The 20,659-nt window shown below is 44.5% G+C and overlaps 1 non-coding gene across 1 annotated transcript; it reads left to right on the top strand.

Annotated features, from left to right (window-relative positions):
• Positions 1-1,560: 1,560 nt before the first annotated feature.
• LOC129516715 (U6 spliceosomal RNA) lies at positions 1,561-1,667 on the top strand. Its single transcript, XR_008665846.1, has one exon. It is a non-coding gene; the product is annotated as a U6 spliceosomal RNA (small nuclear RNA).
• The last annotated feature ends 18,992 nt before the right edge of the window (positions 1,668-20,659 follow it).

Raw genomic sequence — 20,659 nt, 5'->3', positions numbered from 1 at the left:
TTCTGGAACATGCATTGTCTAGTGCTGGTGGTTTTTCTCATAAGCATAAGCTACTCCTGCCCTAGAATTTTGGTGAATAAAATCTTCATATCAGTATGAAAGTTTTGCTTCATTTACTCTTTGATATTGACTTGAGACCTATCTCTTGCTCTCATGTTGATATAATATGTTCAGGCAAGGTGTCTACGACCCTGACGACCAACCAATCTGCCTTCGCTCAGACGTTGTTAGATCAGCGGGGCCACTATAAGGAGAGGTATGGAAACGGTCACAATTACAGCGTAGAGCAAACGGCAGGCCCAGAGTGATGCTCCTCACTGCCGCTCTCCCCCTCTTGGCCTCTGCAGAAGGCCACGTGAAGGTGGCGGATTTAGACGTAAATGGCTCTGACTGAATGTGGCGGCTGAGTATGGTGCTAGTGGTGGTGGCTGTGGCTTTCCTTTTTAGTCTGGGTGTGACTTTTGTATCAGATGATTCTTTGAGTTACTACCAGAGTAGAGCTTATGGCTGCGGGCTGGGGGAGACGAAAGCAGCTAAGTCTACTTGGTATATCTTTATTCTTTGACACAACTTTGCTATAAAATTTATCCAAGCATCCTTTTTCGTCAGGTTCTCCGGAGAAACAGAACCAATGGGATGTGCCTGTGTTTCTCCTCTCTCTCTCTCTCTCTCTCTCTCTCTCTCTCTCTCATCTCCTATCTGTCTCTAAAGAGATTCGTTATAAGGAATTGGCTTATGCAGCTGGGCGGCTGACACATTTTAGGGGCTGCAGGTTGAGTTGGCAAACTGGAGACTCAGCAGAGCACTGGTGTAGTTCCAATCGAAGGCCAGCTAGGCTCAAGACTCAGGAGAAGTACAAAGCTGATGTTTTAGTTCAGGTTTGAGAAAAATGGATGCAGTCAGGCGGAGGGAATTCTCTCCTTCTCGGCCTGGTCCTCTTGTTCTGTTGGCCTTCTATTGATTGGACAAGCCCCGTCAACAGTAGGGAGGACTGTCTGCTTAACTGAGTCTCCCAATTCAAATGTTGATCTCTTCTGGAAGCACCCAGTAGACACACCCAGAGCAATAGCTGGGCACTACATGGCCCAGGCAAGTTGACGTATAGATTTATTCATCACAGCCTTCATGATTTATTTATTTATTTATATTTATTTATTTATTTATTTATTTAATTATTTTCATGATTTATAATTCAATTCCCATTTACAGGTATGGCTATTACTTGATGGATGTGATCATGCTTTTAGAATTCCATGAGAAAATTTTAATGAGATTATTTATTTCCTGTGTTTTTCTCAAGGAGTTATATGTTAACCTGAAGATCTTTTTTTCCTCTACTTCATTAACTTCATTATCTCCTTCATCTAACTCATGTATATACATTATCTTTCTGTCTTTGGCATTGAAAGATGATGTGATAGATCCTTCTCTGTTCTGTAAGAAATGATTTTTTTTTTCTCTAAAGAAGGTGCCATAAGGTCTAAATGGTTGACCCACCTCAAAAGGAGCATTTGGGCCAGAACTTCTGCGTGAACGGTAGCTTAAGGAAATCCTGTGGTTGTGTTCGTTTTGTCAGCACTTATACTAAAACTGGGATGATCCAGAGAAGATTAGTGTGGCCCTTGAGCAAGGATGACATGCAGGTTTGTGAAATGTTCCATATTTAAAAAAAAAAAAGATAGAAAAGAAATCCTGTGGCTTTTTTTCCATTAGCTTCAACGAGCATGAATTGTCTCAGAGAAGCCTGCTTGAGCTGACTCACCTCAATTTGATGCCTGTTGGGTTTTGCATTACCAGCTTTCTTCACCTGAGAATTTGACGAAGAGAGAAGTCTGTCAGCAAATTACAGCTTGATCCAATTGGTGGTAATTTGGGTCACAGCACAGGGAGATATCTGAGGGTTGGATGGGCCTTCTAGGTGTGAGGCTCCTTCCTGCAGACGTGGTTTATACACGAGACAGAGAGGCAGCGCCTGACTTTCTTAATCCAATCAACAGGGAGGAAAAATTTATGCTGTGATTGTATCATTTCTGTGGTAAACCTTCTCAGAGATCCCTGGCCCAGGAATTGGCCCAAAAGAAAGACTCAACAGAAATACTAACTTTACTTAAAGTCTACGGGCTATTTTTTTAAAAAATATTTTATTTGTTTGTTTGTTTGTTTGTTTGTTTATTTATTTATTTATTTATTTATTTATTAGAGAGAGAGAGAGAGAGGGAGCATGAGCAGAGGGGAGGGGCAGAGGGAGAAGGAGAAGTAGACTCCCTGCCAAGCAGGGAGCCCGATGCAGGGCTCCATCCCAGGACCCCAAGACCACAACCCAAGCCAAAGGCAGACACCAGACTAGTTCACCCAGGTGCCCCTGTGTGGGTTATTTAAAAAAAGTTTTTATTTTAATTCCAGTTAGTTAATATATAGTGTTATATTAGTTTCAGGTCCACCATATAGTGATTCAGCACTTCCATAGGATATCCAGTGTCCATCGTGACAGGTACACTCTTTCCTCCCTATCACCTGTTTCTCCCATCTCCCCACCCCTCTCCCCTCTGGTAATCATCAGTGTTTTTCTCTATAATTAAGAGCCTGTTTCTTGCTTTGTCTCTCTCTTTTTTATTCTCTTTGCTCATTTGTATTGTCTCTTAATTCCACATATGAGGGAAATCATATGGTATTTGCCTTTCTCTGGCTTATTTCACTCAGCATAGTACTCTCTAGCTCTGTCCATGTTGTTGCAAGTGGCAAGATTTCATTTTTTTTTTGTGGCTGAATAATATTCCATTGTAAATATATAGCACATCTTTATCCATTCGTCAACTGATGGATACTTGGGCCGCTTCCATCTCCTGGTTGCGGTAAATAATGTGGTTATAAACATAAGGGTGCATGTATCCCTTTGGATTACTGTTCTTGTATTCTTTGGGTAAATACATATCCAGTCGTGTAATTCCTGGGTCATTGGGTAGTTCTGTTTTTAACTTTTTGAGGACCCTCCATATGGTTTCCCACACTGGCTGCACCAGTTTGCATTCCCACCAACAGTGCAAGGGGATTCCTTTTTCTCCACATCCTCACCAGTACCTGTTGTTTCTTGTGTTGTTGATTTTAACTGTTCTGACAGGTGTGAGGTGATATCTCATTGTAGTTTTGATTTGCATTTCCCCGGTAAGTGGTGTTGAGCATCTTTTCATGTATCTGTCGGCCATCTGTATGTCTTCTTTGGAGAAATGTCTGTTCGTGTCTTCTGCTCGTTTTAAAAAATAGATTATTTATTTGAGAGAGAGAGGAAGAGGGAGAGAGAGCGTGAGCACGTGCAAGTGTGGGGGGGAGGGGCAGAGGAAGAGAAAGAATCCTCAAGCAGACTCCCTGCTGAGAGGGGAGTGTAATGGGGGGCTCAATCACAGGACCCTCAGATCATGACTTGAGCTGAAATCAAAAGTAGGATGCTTAACCAACTGAGCCACCCACATGCCCCTTCTGGCCATTTTTAAATCAGATTATTTCTTTTTTTGGGTCTTGAGTTGTATAACCCTTTATTGGAAATGCCATTTGCAAATAACTTCTCCCATTCCACAGGCTGCCTTTTAGTTTTACTCATTGTTTTCTTTGCTGTGCAGAAGCTTTTTATTTTGATGTAGTCCCAAACGTTCATTTTTGCTTTTGTTTTTCCCTGTTTCAGGAGACACTTCTAGAAAGTGGTTGCTACAGTTGATGTCAAGTTACTACTTGTGTTCTAGAATTTTTATGGTTTCAGGTCTCACATTTAGGTCTTTAATCCATTTTGAATTTATTTTTGTGTTTGGTGTAACAAAGTGGTCCAGTTTCATTTTTTTTTGCATGTAGCCGTCCAGTTTCCCAACACCATTCGCTGAAGAGACTTTCTCTCGTTGCATATTCTTGCCTCTTTTGTTGAACATTAATTAACCATAGAATTATGGGTTTATTTCTGGATTTTCTATTTTTTAAAAAGATTGATTAATTTTAGAGAGAGAGAGGGAGAGAGCGAGAGAGTGAGCATGTGAGTACGGGGGAGGGGTAAAAGGAGAGGGAGAGAGAAAATTTCCAGCAGACCTGCCCTGCCAAGCATAGACACCAATGCAGGGCTCCATCTCATGACCCTGACATCATGACCTGAGCCAAAATCAAGACTCAAATGCTTAACCAACAGAGCCACCCAGGTGCCCCTGGATTTTCTGTTCTGTTCCATTGATCTATGTGTCTGCTTTTGTGCCGGTACCACACTGTTTTGATCACTGCAGCTTTGTAATATAACCTGAAGTCCAGAATTATGGGGCTTCCAGCTTTGTTTCTCTTTTTCAAGATTGCTCTCTTTAATTGGGGTCTTCTGTGGTTCCATACAAATTTTAGAATTGCTTGTTGTATTTTTGTGAAAAATACTGTTGGTATTTTGATAGAGATTGCATTATATGTGTAGATTGCTTTGGGTGATACAGACATTTTAACAGTATTTGTTCCTCTAAACCATGAGCATGGCACATCTTTCCACTTTTTGTGTCCTCTTCAATTTCTTTCATCAATATTTTATAGTTTTTAGACTACAGATTTTTCACCTGTTTGGTTAGGTTTATTTCTAGATGTCTTATTATTTGGGATACAATTATAATGAAACTGTTTTCTTTTTTTTTTCTTTTTTTCTTTTTTTTTTGCTGCTTCATTATTGGTCCATAGAAATGTGACACATTTCGGGGATCCCTGGGTGGCTCAGCGGTTTAGTGCCTGCCTTTGGCCCAGGGTGTGATCCTGGAGTCCCGGGATCGAGTTCCACATCAGGCTCCCTGCATGGAGCCTGCTTCTCCTTCTGCCTATGTCTCTGCCTCTCTCTCTGTGTGTCTTTCATGAATAAATAAAATCTTAAAAAAAAAAAAGAAATGTGACACATTTCTCTACACCAATTTTGTATTTTGTGACTTTACTGAATTTTTTATCAGTTCTAGCAGTTTTTTGGTCTTCTGTACAGAGTATCATGTCATCTGCAAGGAGCAGTAGTTTTACTTTTTTCTTATCAATTTGAATACGTTTTATATTTTTTTGTTGTCTGATTGCTGAGGCTGGGACTTCCAGTACTATGTTGAATGTAAGTGATGAGAGTGGACATCCTCGTTTTGCTCCTGACCTTAAGGGAGACGCTCTCAGTTTTTCCTCATTAAGGATGTGCTAACTGTGGGTTTTTCATAGATGGCTTTGATTAAGTTGAGGTCTAGTCCCTCTAAACTTATTTTGTTGAGGGTTTCGTCATGAATGGATGTCGTACTTTGTCACATGCTTTTTCTGCATCTATTGAAATGACCATATGGTTCTTATCATTTCTCTTATTAATGTGTTGTATCGTGTTGATTGATTTGTGAATATTGAACCACCCTTGCAACCAGGAATAAATCCCACTTAATTGTGGGATTGAATGATTTTTTTAATGTACTATTGGATTCGGTTTGCTAATATTTTATTGAGGATATTTGCATCTCTGTTCATCAGGGTTATTGCCCTGTAGTTATCTTTTTTAGTGGGATCTTTTTTGGGCCATTCTTATTGCTGTTCTTTGTACCTTATGTCTTTCCAGGCTTGTGCTTGCCATTTTGGATTGATGAAATTTTCAACTTCTTTGACTCCCGTACTCTTCTCTAACTCTTCTTGTTTCTAGGTTTTTGGAATAGACGACTCTTCTAATCCTATTCTGGGGTCTGAGGCCTTGTCTTGTGCTAACCTTTCCAGTCTATGGTGGGGATGGGTAGAAGAGGAGCAATCTAATGAATATCCCATGAGATCCAATTTATGTATACAATGGAACATTCCTCAGCTGTTAGAAATGACAAATACCTACCATTTGCTTTGACGTGGATGGAACTGGAGGGTGTGATGCTGAGTGAAATAAGTCAATCGGAGAAGGACAAATATTATATGGTCTCATTCATTTGGGGAATATAAAAATAGTGAAAGGGAACAAAGGGGAAAGGAGAAAAAAAATGAGTGGGAAATATCAGAAAGGGAGACAGAACATGAGAGACTCCTAACTCTGGGAAACGAACTAGGGGTGGTGAAAGGGAGGTGAGCAGGGGGTGGGGGTGACTGGGTGACGGGCACTGAGGTGGGCACTTGATGGGATGAGCCCTGGGTGTTATTCTATATGTTGGCAAATTGAACACCAATAAAAAATAAATTTATAAAAAAATAAAAATATTTAGCACTTACCATAGCTATTTTGAGAGTAGCAAGCTCATTTTATGGACTAAACTTATATATCAAATAAATATATGAAAATAAATAAACATATATAAAATTACTTCATTTCCCAAATTATTTTTCTTCCAGACTTTTGCTTGCTAAGATCAGAATTTTGCCCCTCTAGAACATTCATAGTAAATCACTAAGGAAAATGCAAAATCTGCCCCTAATAAAACAACCTCCAACTTGGAGGATGGAGGGCCAAACCAAAAGGAGAAAAAAATAAAATTTGAGAAATAAGAGAAATATCTCTTTTGGAATTAATACTTTTTAGATTATATTTCCATGTAGTAAGCTCTCAGCATTTTATGGGGCAAACAGGAGTTTAATAACAAAAGTGTTAGGTGGTTAAAACATACAGGAGGCCAAGCCTAATTGTTAGGCGTTTTAAGGTATCACTGAAGGGGTCACTTTGCTTAGGGGACTCAAGCAAAAACTCTGTTTTGAAAGGTTTCTCAGGGATCCCTGGGTGGCGCAGCGGTTTGGCGCCTGCCTTTGGCCCAGGGCGCGATCCTGGAGACCCGGGATCGAATCCCACGTCGGGCTCCCGGTGCATGGAGCCTGCTTCTCCCTCTGCCTGTGTCTCTGCCTCTCTCTCTCTCTCTCTCTCTCTCTCTCTCTCTCTGTGACTATCATAAGTAAATTAAAAAAAATTGAAAGGTTTTCCAAATGATAAAACATTGTTAGAAACGAGTGAGATTTTTCTATTATGTATAAACTCTTCATCAGAAGGAATTCAGAATTTCTTATCCTTATATAATTGACCTAGGTTTTTTTTTTTCATTAACAATAAAAAATGGTTACTGCCTGCATTGTTTTCACCCTGGGGCTTATTGGCCATAAAGTACTCTAAAAACAAATTAATTTGTAGAGCTTATTTTGACAAGAAGTAAATACAAAGGTAAGGCATAGTTTGTATAGTGTTGTTACCATGGCACTCTTGGGCATAATTTATATATAAAGAAAATAAAAGGGCAAACATAACTTTCAATCTGATTGCCTGTAAAGAGCTTAATTGAAAACAGTTTTCTTCTTTTAAAAAGTGATTTATTTTAAATGTGCTTTTAAGAACAAAGGTCTTATTGATAACCATTTTAAGTGTTATCTCAGTGTGGGATTTAAGTAAAAGGTCAAATCTTATAGAGGTATTTTTGGTATGACTCAGTTCTGATCACAGACAAACTATCAAGAAAATGAAATTAGTTAACATTCTCACGTCTGAGTACTTGTCTAGAGAGGCAGCAACAACACCCCGCCCCCCCACCACACATACAGACTTCAAGGAGAGAACTTTGGTTGAGAAACATGGAAAACAAAAAATTCAAAATGCTATTGTATAAATGTTCTTTAAGTAAGATAGTATTATATGATGGGGAAAGCACTGGATATGTTTCACTAGAAGAATAAACTTAAATCACATGTATGATTTTTGCAGTGTGGACAGATGAATCAGATTTTTTTCCTTTTTTTTTTTTTTTGCCTAAAGTTATTTGCATTCATTCAACATATTCAAATCAAGGACCCACATTTTATTTCAGAAAAGCTAATGTGGAATTTTTAATTTAACATTTACCTCCTGTCCAGTAGTTAATCTTTCACCCCCAGCCCCTTCAGCCTCCATCTCTGGAACATCTGTGACTTGTCTTTTTCCTGGATCTAGTGTGACTCCTACAAGTAGTTTATTGGCCAAATGAGAGTCAACACACCCAGTCATAGCAGGGAAGGCTCCATATGCCGATGGGCTGCGGGACTTGGGGCTCACAATATTTAGTCATTCAGCTCCTTTTCCAAGGAATAAGGCCCAACCATTTGAGTAATTGACCTTTGCTAGTCTGGAGGTTCATGAGGGGCAGGGCAGGAAGGACCTTCCTTTCACTTTCCTTCTCAGTGCCGGAGCTCTCCCCAGCTTCATGGTTGACACCAGAACTGTGTGCTAAGGAGGGAGCAAGTGGCACCCAGGTCCCTAGCACTACCTGGTAAAAAAGTTCTGAGCCATCTAAAATATTAGACAATGACAGTCTCTTACTCCCTAGTGTTCCCTGATGGGGAGCCTTTATACCATTGGATTTCATTGTCTTTACCCCATTTCCTGCTCTGGAAGTGGCTGAAAGGAGGTGCCTTCCTTTAGGAGTCTGACGGCCAGTGGGGCAGGAGGTTGGGCAGCAGCGAAGACCTCCAGGCCTCCGTCTGCATCCCTGATAGCCTCTGCCTTAGATGTGACTGATACTTCAGGCTCTTCCTGAACTTCTGTTGTAGGCTCTGGCAAACGGATGCCTGTCTTGACTCTTTTCCACTTTGTTGTGTGTGTTGGAGTCGGAGATAGTGGTTGATGTTGTCCTAGACTCTGCTTCCCGCTTGCCTATTCTCCGTTACTCCCTTCTGCCTTGCTAGCAGAACTCTGGTTTTCTTCATATATTGGGTGCAACATGCTGAGACCTAGACAGTGGATCCTGACTGGTCTATGCAGGTCGGAATATTTTTCCCCAGTGGCCCTTGTAGCTTGAGGAAGCTCAGTAACCTAGTTCTGTCCAGTAAGACTTCAGCCACAAAAGTCCCCTGGGAGGAAGTGTGGAGGGACAAGAGAAGGCAGCCTCCTGAGAAAGTTTTTGTGCTCCCGATGAAAAGGTACAGAAATTGCTGGGCTTTTTGTCTCTTTATGTTGGCTTGAATGTGAATGGGTTGCCTCGAGCTGGTGCAGCCATTTTGTGACCATGAAGCACAGGTCTAACTGCTTGTTACGTGAGAAAAACATATCTCCACCCACGTAAGCTCCTGTCACTGGAGGATTCCATTACTTGGTATAGAATTTCTGATTGTTACACACAAAAATTCTAAGATGTGCAAAGAGAATATAATTTCTTTATATTTTTTGTAACTTGATTTTACCTTCTTCCTGAGTTTCCGAGGTTGGATATGATGGCAGAGGCAGTGGTAGTAGACACTAACATTTATCAGTTGGCAATAATTTACTTTGGGTAAGTGACTCAGTTGTTCAGTTTTCCTTCCACTTGCCCTGTACCTCTCCAAGATGACGTTTGGAGGAAATGGGTAGGAGTTTGTAAGCAGTGGCATGCTCAGCTGGCTTGCACTGACTTTTCAGAATGGATTGTTTAAATTTTTTTTTGATCGCTTAATTTTTGGGAGTCTTGCAAGTCAATTTTTATATACAGTTTTTATTGACAACTAAAAGCTTACAATTAAATAAGTAATGTTAAAAAGAGAGTTTAAGCCTCAAAACTCGTCATTTCCTAATTATGAACTACATTTGACAATTATCTGTACGATTGGAGTTTTTTATGTCTATGATGTCTGTAAGTGGAAATACCATGTGATAGTACACTGCCATTATCTCATCTATCCCAACTCTAAGGTCAATGGTATAATGTTGGTAGCTCGAAGTCGGCCTTGGTGGGAGCATTCATACCATAGAAATCTCCGAGTGCTACAAACGGGGGCTTTTTCCTTAGGAAGAATCTCTTGTGAAGCATTTACTGGAGCTCTCTGGGTCTTACATGACTTTAAGTTCTGAGCAGAGAGGAGGCCTCCATTCCACACACGCTTAGGCCCTTGTGCTCCTCCCTTCTCCACACCAGTGTCACTCATCTTCAGGTCACTAATAGTCCTTTGGTATCTGCTTCCTGTGAATTTGGGTCTCTGTTATTCTTGTAAGGTCCTTATGGTTGGTCTTCCCTGGATAACTTGACTCGTGGATTCCTTCTTGACGTTTGTGAGCAGAGGAAGACTTAGGGGTGTTACTACAGACCTTATTTCTTCTACTCACATCATTTTTCCTCCCATGAGACTCCTCCATGTTGGTGTGGAAGTCATTCTGGGATGCATTTTCCTCCTGGAGTCCTTTAGAGGAAGTGGGACAGAACTCCTCTACTTTTGACATTTCCCTTAGCCTCTACCTCATAAGGCTCCTGTTGAGATTTAGGCCTAAGGCAAAGAAACCATGCCATGCTCGTCTCCTGGCTTATGTCTCTTACTTGAGGTCACCATTTAATTCCCCCTTGTGTGTGGTAGGAAATATTTCTAAATGCTGTCCTCCTCCCTGAGGAAGGAGTTGCCTTTTCCCCTTCTCTGAGGCCATCCTGGTGGAAAGGCTGCCTGAAAGCTGAATAGGAGAGAATGAATTAAAAATACATCTGTAGGCATAAAAATTATCCCCATCATGCTTATTCATATGAGTCATCCTGCCCAGCCTTTTACTTCCCAGAACTCCATTAATGACTCCAAGGCTCCACAGATCTGAGAGTAAAAGGATTGAAGTGAAGAATAACAGACAGACATTTGTCACTGAAAAAGAATGAGTGGTTGCATTACCCTTTACCCTTGATATGTCAGGACTTAAAAAGATATCTTTTGCAATTAATAAAATCCTTGAGTCCTTTTGGGTACTAGAAATAAAATTGGAGGTAAAAAAAAAATAAAATGGTCTTTAAGAGGTTAAAATATACTGTTGCAGGGACCAGTTTAGGAAGTAGGCAAAGAATTTTGCCAGTGCTTTGCTATCTCTGCAACAGCTCTCTCAGTGCCCCTGGCACTTGTGTCTTCAACTGAGTCCCAACCCTCTGTCAACCGGTCCTTCCTACTATTAATTATTAATGGCTTAAGATGTCACCACCCCCTTAATTGCATTTAAAACCTTAAATATGCTTTTACTATTTCTGGTTATGAATAACAATTCATGTTCATTTTAGAAAATATAGATGATCGTAATAAAAGTCACTAAAAACTGTTGCCTAGAGACAACCACCACTAATCCCATGGGGTGCCTCCTTTATTAGCCATTTTTCTACAAATTACTTTAAATGGCTGCAGAGAGTAGGTCATATTCATTTTTATCAGTTATAAATAACAACATATTTATGGTTTAACAGTAACTTCGAAACCTTTTACTGACATTTGGAACCTGTCGACAAGGACACTTGTGTTGGGGAGTTGTTCCTGGTGCACCTTAGATCACTCCATGCCTTTGTTGTCTCGCTTCTCAAACTCAGAAGTCTTTTCCTCCTCTTTTACGTCAGTTACAATCCTCCCTGTCTTTTAGGGTCCACTGGAGTCTTACGTGTTCATCCTCCTTCGAATTTCCTGCTACTGTTGCTCTTCCCTTTCCCTGAAGCCCTTATTACATGTGTTTGCTCACACAGTACTCGTTTGTGCGTTTTCTCAAGTTGCAATTAATAAAATTCTTGAATCCTTTTGGGTACTAGAAATAAAATCGGAGGTGAAAAAGAATAAAATGGTCTTTCACCAAACTCCTTGTCTCACAGGAATGTTTAGGGCAGAAAGGGCCCTCATGATCACCCAGTCGGTTTAAACAATGAGACCCAGAGATCTGGTCATGTATAAAGATTCCGTGGCTGGGATTAAATCCCTGTTCTCCTGACTTCAGTCCAGCTTTCCAATACTTCAAATTCCCCCTCTTCATTTTCGAAGTGAGCTAATAAGCTTTATACGCAAGGAGCCACTAGTCGTATACTCTCCATTTTAAGGGTGAGGAAACTGAGGCCACGGTTGAGTAATTCAACGCAAGGTCAAACTGTGTAGTTGGTGGAAACTGTTCCTGCTTTTAACGCACATGGGACCAATAACTTCAGGGAAGAATTAGACGAGAACTGAAGACCGGGTTTGACACGCTGGAAAATGCTGATTTTTTTTTTCCAGGGGAATTTTGATATGGAAGCAGGATTGGGAGCAAAACTACCACTTGGCTGTGAATGGAGGGTCGCCGCAGCAGGGTGGTGGTTTGAGGACGAGGTGGGACTGAGGGGAGGCTTTATGGACTGTTGCTTTTATTGACTGTTTGGATGGTGAAGACTCAAGAACCGATGAAACATCTCAGAAAGGGAAGGCAAGGGTGGGATCAAAATGTGGGTGAGGTGACTAGTCCTGGAAAGGATTAGGATACTTTTCTTTTTAAATGAGAAGAAGATGGGGAAGATGGGTGGGAATAAAACCTGAAAGGTAGAAGGAATGGAAGTTGTGGATGACGGTTTTGTGTGTGTGTGTTTGGAATTTAGGCAGTAATGATGTCTTGGGATAAAGGGGCTGAGGTTGGGATAAGGAACTTGAAAATTGTGGGACAGCTTTGGAGGTGCTGCTAAAGGGAAACGCAGTAGAGGGATATTTAGGGGAGGGCAGAGATTGGAGCTCTTAAATTTGTAATTTTGGTAATCAGCCTGGTTTTGTGAGTCTCTCCAGGAGTTCCAGGACTCTCAGAGTCGGGGAAATATCAGAGAGTTTCTGGGGATTGTCAGGAGAGGGGACAGTAGGACAGGACAACGGGGCAAGAGAACGGAGATGTTGATGAGGACATCGTTGAGGTGATCGAGCGGGCCTCATCGTGCGTGTTACCCGCGGGCTCAGAACTCGTCGGACACCCACGTCCTGTCTGCTTAGGCTTTTGTCGTACCTAGAGATGAAGAACGTACAGGTGTGCATAGGCTTGCGCATCACACTGCCAACGTCCATTTCATCCACTCCCCGACCTTCCCGGCAAACCCCGGTTCTGGAGAAGAGGGAGGGAGGTCCCTCGTGAAGGTCACATTTTACTTTCCCTCGCAGTCAGGGGTGGTGGGTGTATGCTGATGGACGGTAAAGGGAAGGAGATATTGTTCAGCCACCTACGGACCCCTGGAGTGCTGAGTCACTGTCTTCGGGATGGAAAGAGACAGCATGTCTTTCAGATCATGCCAGCAGTGACATCATGGTCAGAGAGTGTGCTCCTGTTAGATCAAGAGCCCCACGGGGCTCAAGGGAAAGCACAGGGCCTCATTTTTACGAGGCTAACCGGGAATAGCCATGGTTCTTATCAATTGCCACCTGCCATCAGCTGTTTTCTCTCCACCTGGTTCCAAGCAATCTAACACACTTATTAAAAGTTCAAACCGGCACTTACATCACCATCATAACATCGCTTACAATTCTAGGCCGAGAGGATTTTACTAATTTAATCAGTAGGCTGGTGATCAAAGGGAGAGGGTTCATTATGTGGGCATTGAGCCAAAGGAACAATTTCATGAGGGATTTTCCTGGCATTTCCTCTGGCCACAGGTATGGAAGGAAGAAGTGTCAGGAAGGGTTGATAAGCTGGGAGTAAAGGCCGGGGTTGACGGGTTGGACATTTGATGAGGTGGGGGAAGAGGTTTAATGGGAGAAGTAGCAAGGTAAGAATGTAGGGTCAGAGAGCGGGATTTTCGGGTTTACATTTTTACGTGTTAGATGCATTCTGAGGCAGTGTTGTAGAGAGAGGAGGACCTGAACTTGGGAGTCTGACCGGCATGGTTGCGAGGCCCAGCCCCCGCTGTCTCTAAATAGGGGTGCTGTGGCCTACCTACAGATCTGTTGTGAGGGTTACAGGTAATGATGCAAGGTTACAGATATGATGCCTGGCACTCCGTGAATGCCGAGGACGTCAGGCTGCCTGGGTCATCGACACGAACGCTGAGGTTAGGACTCCAGGGGAGAGAAAGACGTAGAGCCCGATGCCAATGCCTTCAGGCACCCCAGGGGAGGGCATGGAAGAGGCTGGTGTTTCAGAATAGCACAGGCTTCAAAGAAGAGGATCCTCAGGAAAGACAACAGCGGTGGTTTGGAGAAGACAATGGAGAGCGACGGGGGACAGCCCTTTCACGGGTGGGCCTGAGGAATGTGCTACCTCCAGTCACTCAAAGGTTTGTTCACGGCTGGATCCCAAGGCCAATCCATCCACACTCATCCTGCCTCTCAGGATTCTTCTCCTTCCTCCTCCCCTTCCCCCTCCGCTCCCCCGGGAATGAAGGCATGGTGGTCATTGCTCCCTTCTCTAGGGCCTTCTTCCTTTCTGGTCTTCCCCAGGTGAAGACTACCGAGGATCACTATGGATTTGGGTGGTTGTTTTTCCGCTTGGTAGAGAAGAAGGGTCGGGGCTGTGACTAGATCCAACTCATTAACTCCTTCCCCACAGAGAGCTTCCTTGGGAGAGTCCCTACACCTTCTGGTGGGAGCAGGTGTCCCTTGTCTCTCCCCTACTCCTTTCTCTTCCTTTCCCAACCCCTCTTCCAGCCCTTGGGGCTCCCGTCCTGGGGGCCGTACTGTCCCTGAGGCAGTGCTGCTCCCATCCTCTGCGGGGGAGGCCTCGTCCTTTCTTGTCTTTGCTCTTCAGCTCATCCGGCTCATGGGCAGCCAACGGCGGTGCCTGTGGGGTTGGGGTAGACTCGGCCTTGCGTGCAGGTGGCTTCAGGGCTCCAGAAGTGGAGGATCAGCAGCCCCGTCTGTGGGCCTACTGCGGTGGCCTGGCAGCGACGGCTGTCCCCGAGGCTCTGGGCGTGCCCTGTCCCGGGGCAGACGCACGCTGTTCCGCGTGGTTGGTTGGTCATCACTAGAAGGATCGTGTAGGACAAGAGCACGTGTATGCGGTACGGGCGCACATGCGTGTGTGCACGCGTGTGACGTTCACAGAGCTGCCCTGTCTGCTGAGACCTGCGACCCAGGCCCTGGCCAGCCGGGCGCCCCACTTTCCCAGAGCGAAGAAGGCCCCTCTCAGCAAGCGTTTATGGCAAAACAGACTATGGGAAGCATCGAACCCACTAGATTTTCACACATTAAATTTTGTTATTTTTACTTTCTTACATCAGGCCTTCTAAATCCTGGAAGGAGAGGATGACTTTTTTTTTCTTCTCTTCTGTTTGGAAATAAACTGCGTTCATGTGGCAGTTCAGACGGGCTGCGTGGGAGCCCCTGGGGAAGCCCGGCGGGGGGGGGGCAGGAGGAGGCCTCGGGGTTCTGTGCTTAAGACCTCGACCGTGGTCCCGTCCACGGGACACAGCGGAAAGGCACAGTTGGCATCTCACCCCCGGGGAACCGCCTGGGTTGTCCGGGCCAAAGTCAGACTTGGAGGTTTGCTTAGTCATTTCAATGCGGCTCCAGGAGCTGGGCCCCAGGAGTGACCCCTTGTTGTCAGTAGAGTGACACCTGAGGACCCGCCTGGCCCCACAGGTGTGGCTGGTGGCTCCGGCGCTGGCCCGTCACAGCCTCCCGGGCCTGCTGTGGGCATCCAGGTGGCAACACTTGCTCCACGTCAGGTGGGCCGGCCAAGGCTTCAACGTACTACTATATGCTGTTGCTGGAATAATCATACCCCACGTCGCTAGGTGGGTTCCCTGCACAGAGCGGTGGTTGGAGCAGGAGCCTGGGGCGTTGGCGTGTGTGCGTGGGTTTGGATACTGGTTGTTTCCCGAGTAGACAAATCACTGAGCCCTTCGGGGCCTCTGTGTTTCCTCTTATCAGAGGGATCCTGGCACCCACTTTTTAGTCTGGGAGAGAGGAGTCTCTATTTTCAATATTCCTGAGTCTAGAGACTCTACAACCACATTAAATAGCCCTTCTAAGTCAACGATTTGATGACAAACAAAATCTTTTTCTTTTCATTGGAAGTCAGAAGACCTACACTCTGGTCCCAGCTCAGCTGCTAGGTAGTCATGTAGACATGATGAATTTAATCTTTCTGTATCTCTATTTCATCATGTGTAAAATGTGATAAGGACGAAATGAGTTAATACCTAAACAGCGCTGAGGGTGGTGGCTGAGACGCGGAGAACGCCCAACGAGGCCGCTACTATCATCACATCTGAAAGCACTTGAGAGCCAAAGCGCCAGTCAGGTTCTTCCCTCTGTGTTAGGTAGAGGACGGTATCCAGTCCTCTTGTCACTCTCTTGTCTGCACGGCCTCCATTCCCCCCCCAGCACCCCCTCAAAGCCTCCAACTTGGGGTATTGATCCCCTTCTTCCCTCAACACCTCTCAGTGGCTCTCCTGAGAAGCCAGCCACCCTGAGCCGTGAATTTCCCAGGATTACCAAGTAACACCCCAAATGCATCCTACTGAAATTATTTGCCTTACATTCCATCTGTTAGGTGGGGATGCTTGGTTTATAACTCCTCAGGAGTCTATCTTCTATGTGCGCTTGTGTGAAATGCTTCAGGTACTCAGACTGCTTTCTTCTGAAAGCCTAGCAGGGACCCCTGATTCTGGGGGTGTTGTTTGTGGAGCCAGGAGGGGAAGGAAGGTGCATTCTGGATGTGGTTCTCTAAAGGAGGGTGGGTTTGGATAAGGTAAGGCGGTGGGGGCTATGGCGGGAGGCGGCATGTGGGCCTTTAGTGTCTGAGGGCCAGAGAGGGGATGGGGGCGGTGGGGGTGAAGGCAGATGAGGGTTTGGAAGTGAGGTCAAAGTTGCCAAAGATAGCACAGGGCAAGCATGACTGCTTTGGATAGGCCTAGGCCAGACCTCAGCTCTTCACCGTATAGATCTACGGGGAGGCCGTTTCGTTCCCTCACGATGGGGATTTTTCTGTCTCGGGCCCTAATCAAATACCGGATGCTATGACTTAATTTCCATAGTTTAGCATAATATATTTCCAAAGAAGGGAAGGGATTTGGAAAGGGAATCCCTTTTATTTTTTAGTGCCTTATGCCTTCTTGCTGGCGTTAAGGGGGCGTAGATAAGTGTCCCCGTTCGCTAGGGCTGCTGTAAACAAGTGCCACGAACCGAGTGGCTTAGAGCGACAGAGATTTATTGTCTCATGATTCCGGAGGCCAGAAGTCTGAGGCCAAGAGGGCAGCAGCGTTGGTTCCTTCTGAGGGTTGTGAGGGAGATACTGGTTCCATACTTGTCTCTCTTAGCCTCCTGGAGGTTGCCTTCTCTCTGTGCATCTTCGCATTTGTCTTCCCTCTTGTGCCCGTCTGTCTCCATGTCTAAGGTTCCACTTTTCATATGGACGCCAGTCACACTGGGTTAGAGCCCCATCCACTCCGGTATGACCTCATCTAATTTAATTAATTGCACCTGCAATGACCCTGTTTCCAGCAAGGGTCACGTTGTGAGGTACTTCTGAGGTACTGGGGGTTAGGACATCGACATACAGATTTTTGGGGGAATCCCGTTCAACCCATCACAGGAGGCTTGAAAGTCATCTCTCTGTGTATCTGGGTTCATAGGACAAGGACCAGTTTTCTCTAAATCCTGTTCCTTTGTTGGAGGTGATAACGTGTGATATCCTTCCCCCCACGGTGTCTGCGTATCATGCTGTAGCATATTTCATCTGATACGATAATCCTATGGTGCTGACGTCTTATCGGATGAAGATGGTAAGAACTTTTTCTTCATGGGTCATTCTTCTTGGAGTGGTTGTGTAATTTGAAGCCGAAAATCACTTGCTTAACTGATTTACAAATGTAATTTAATATTGCTAAGTGTCAGATGATGGGATAAATTTTGGGATGTCTTTACAGGAGTCTCCAATGTATGGGCCGGTGTAGACTAACTCAGTGAGTCCAGCACTATCCCCTGGCGCGCCAAAAGCAGCCGTTTCTTTCTCATATTTTGGGCCTAGTGTTCCTGGGCTCATTTGCACACGTAATTTGTACATTTGAAATTTTGGCATTAAGCAGACTGTGGGGGAAGGAAGGGCTTTTCATTTTACCCGGTGGTTTCTATTTGTCTGAGCATCTGGACTGCTCTCAAGAAAAGGCATCTTAGGGGGCACCTGGGGGGCTCAGTGGTTGAGCATCTGCCTTTGGTTCAGGTCATGATCCCGGGGTCCTGGGATCGAGTCCTGCATCAGATTTCTCCAGGGGAGCTTGCTTCTCCCTCTGCCTGTGTCTCTCATGAATAAATAAATAAAATCTTAAAAAAAAGAAGACATTTTATTGGAGTAAATGTGGGTCTGATTTGAACTACCAGACTTCTGATTGGAAGAGGATGGTTGGTGCCCATGAGAAACCAACAGAAGCCAAACACAACCTCTAGAACCCCTAGAAAACGCTAGTGAGTTTAAGGAAGCCTGCTGCAGAAAAACAGGAAAGAAGCTTTTGGAAATGTACCTAATTTAATCTTATTATAAACCTCTTACCACTAAGAAGCTCCTGATGCTCTCTTCTTAACTTAGATTTTTGATTATTGCATATATGTTTATTGCAAGCACCTCAAGTTCTTTAGGAGGAGGGACAGTCATAAATAAAGACCCCATTATTTTTTTATAATAATAGAATTCATAAGCAGAACCTTAGTACTTATTTCTGCTCATTATTCATTTTTTCTTTGTAGCTGACTTTCTACATAGGATACGTGCTCGGCGACAATAAAGGCCACGTGTTTAATATTCAGCAAGAGCTTACCCCCTCCCCCCTCATCTGTCTACTTCATTAGTTTTCCGATTTCTGCTTCTTCCAGTCGAATCTAAAGGAGCTGGTAACGTGGAAATGTCATATAGGGGTTGACAAGCAAGGAGAGACATGGAGGAGCTTTGTCTCTCACCCCACATATAACACTATATTGCAGCGTCCTAGAATATTTGTCGCCGTGGCTGGTGCTCAGTATACTTCTCTGTGTGCTTTTTCCATGTCAAACGGAATCAACAGATAAAAGTCCACGTGTCACGTTAATAAAAGCCTCCTTGTGCATGTAATAAAATCTATCTGATGCTGTTAAGTCGTAGGCTATCTTTTTATTTTATTTATTTATTTTATTTTTTAGTAGGCTATCTTTTTACTTTATTATTTTCTTAAAGATTTATTTATTTATTTTAGAGATGTGTGTGTGGGGGGAGGGACAGAAGGAGAGGGAGAGAGAAAATCTCAAGCAGACTCTCCACTGAGCCAGGAGCCCAGTGTGGGACTTGATCTCATGACCCTGAGATCGTGACCTGAGCCAAAATCAAGAGTCGGATGCTTAACTGACTGAGCCACCCAGGCGCCCCATCTGATGTCTTTTTAATCACTGTATTATTTTATTATAGGGCACAGATTGTGTGTGTGTGTGTGTGTGTGTGTGTGTGTGTATATCTGCAGCATATACACCCTTACCATAGGTGTATTACATGTATGTATCATAGAGATATTAAAATCATGTCTAACACCTGTCCCGGTAAGGACATACCTGAATATCTCACATCCAGGAACAATCATCAAATGCTTTTTCTTTTTCTTTTTTTTTTTTTTTTTACCAGCATTTTATTATAAGATTTTCAAACCTGCAGAAAAGTTGAACGAGTCTGATAGTGAACAACCATATGCCCACCGTTTAGACTCCATGGCCAACATTTTTGCCGTACTTGCTTCTTCATGTGTAGATCTCCACGTGCCGATCCGTCTACCTATTTATTAACACATCTCCTTTTGGGGATACATTTCAAAGTAAGTTGCAGGCATCAAGACATTCATTCCTGGAGACGTCAGCATGCATTATCTTTAACCAGAGTCAATTATTTTCAATGTTTTTTTTTTTCCCCCTGTGAGTTGAAATACACATACAGAGAAAAGTACACATCTGAACTGTGTCGCTGGAGAGGCTTTGGTAAGTGCATACGGCTGTGGAACCCGGACCGCTGCTCGGAGGTAGAACATCACTCTCATTCCAGAAAGTTCCCTTCTCACTCCTTCTCGGTGAGTCCTCCTGCCTTCATGCCCACCACAACAGGTATCTTGATTTTTTTTATTAATCATAGATGAGTCTTGCTTATTTTGGAGCTCTCAGCTAGAGCCATACAACTGCTTTTGAGAATAAAAAAGGTTTTCTTTTATTGTTAATACTATTTAAATGTGTGGGATAGGGCAGCCCGGGTGGCTCAGCGGTTTAGCGCCGCCTTCAGCTCAGGTCATGACCCCGGGGTCCTGGGATCGAGTCCCGCATCGGGCTCCCTGCGGAGAACCTGCTTCTCCCTCTGCCTCTGTCTCTGCCTCTCTCTGTGTCTCTCATGAATAAATAAATTTAAAAAACTAAAAAAAAGAAAATTCAGTGAATGCCTGGGATAATTAAATGTGGCCCTCGGGGTCCTAAAGGACTTTAAACGCCATCAATTATTGTCGGCGGGAGCACTGCCCAGGGCAGGCCGGCTGGCCTGAGTCCAGGTGGCAGGGGACGCCTCCACCTATGTTCTTGGGCAAGTCACTTCCCGTCAAGTTCTCCCCTGTGGAATGATGAAGTGCAAAGCTCTTGGAAGGGAGTCCAGTGAGCAATCAAATAGGTGCAAGTCTGCGGTCGTCTGGCCAAGGATTACTGGTTAGTCATGGGGACACTGGGCTGACTGGCTGCCCCAGGGACAGGGACAGAGGGGACAGCGGGGGGCCCTGGGCACTTCTCCTCAGGCCCTTCTTCTCCTCTCCTCCCTCTCTTTTTCTCCCTTTGCCTTCTGTGCCCTCTTGGCCTCTGCTTTCTCTCCCTGCCCCTTCCTCTGCTGGGCCCGAGGTCACTGTGCAGCCCCCAGGCCTCCGGCCCTTCCAGGCACCTCTGCCCCCCCACCCCGGCCTTGATCCCCCCCCCCCAGGCTGCAGGGGCACAGGCCAGGGCTGCGGGGCACACTCGTGTGAGCTGGGGTCACAGGCCTAACTGGCTGCTCGGGCTTCAGGCCCCGAGGGTGGGGAGGGCAAGTTCTCAGGATGAC

This window comes from Nyctereutes procyonoides, unplaced genomic scaffold (assembly GCF_905146905.1).
Source record: "Nyctereutes procyonoides isolate TBG_1078 unplaced genomic scaffold, NYPRO_anot_genome, whole genome shotgun sequence".
Classification (NCBI taxonomy): Eukaryota; Metazoa; Chordata; class Mammalia; order Carnivora; family Canidae; genus Nyctereutes; species Nyctereutes procyonoides.
The sequence above is the reverse complement of the archived record's forward strand: the minus strand, read 5'-3'. Positions and strand labels throughout refer to the sequence as shown.